Below are 472 nucleotides of genomic sequence, written 5' to 3'. Positions count from 1 at the left end.
GAATGGATGTGGATGAAAACTTCCTTGTGCAATTTATACTAAATTCATTACTCTCTGAATATAGTCCTTTTCAAATGAACTATAACACCATGAAAGATAAATGGAATGTGCATGAATTGCATAGTATGTTAGTTCAAGAGGAAACTAAAATGAGGAGCCAAGGAAATCATTCCATCAATTATGTTAATCATCAATGAGCTAGAAAGAAAGTCAATAAGAAACATGACAAGAAAGGGAATGGACTCTTAAAGATTAATGAGTCATCTTCTCAAATCCACAAGAAGGAACATCATGATAATATATGTCGTTTCTGTAGAAAGATTGGACATTCCAAAAGGATTGTCCAAAACGCAAAGGTTGATTTGAAAAGAAAGATAAGCCTAGTGCTTATGTATGTTTTGAATCAAACTTAGCAGAAGTTCCTTATAATAATATTTGATGGATTGACTCTGGATGTACTGCTCATGTTTCT

Source organism: Lupinus angustifolius, chromosome LG04 (genome assembly GCF_001865875.1).
Source record: "Lupinus angustifolius cultivar Tanjil chromosome LG04, LupAngTanjil_v1.0, whole genome shotgun sequence".
Classification (NCBI taxonomy): domain Eukaryota; kingdom Viridiplantae; phylum Streptophyta; class Magnoliopsida; order Fabales; family Fabaceae; genus Lupinus; species Lupinus angustifolius.
Note: the sequence above shows the minus strand (reverse complement) of the source record.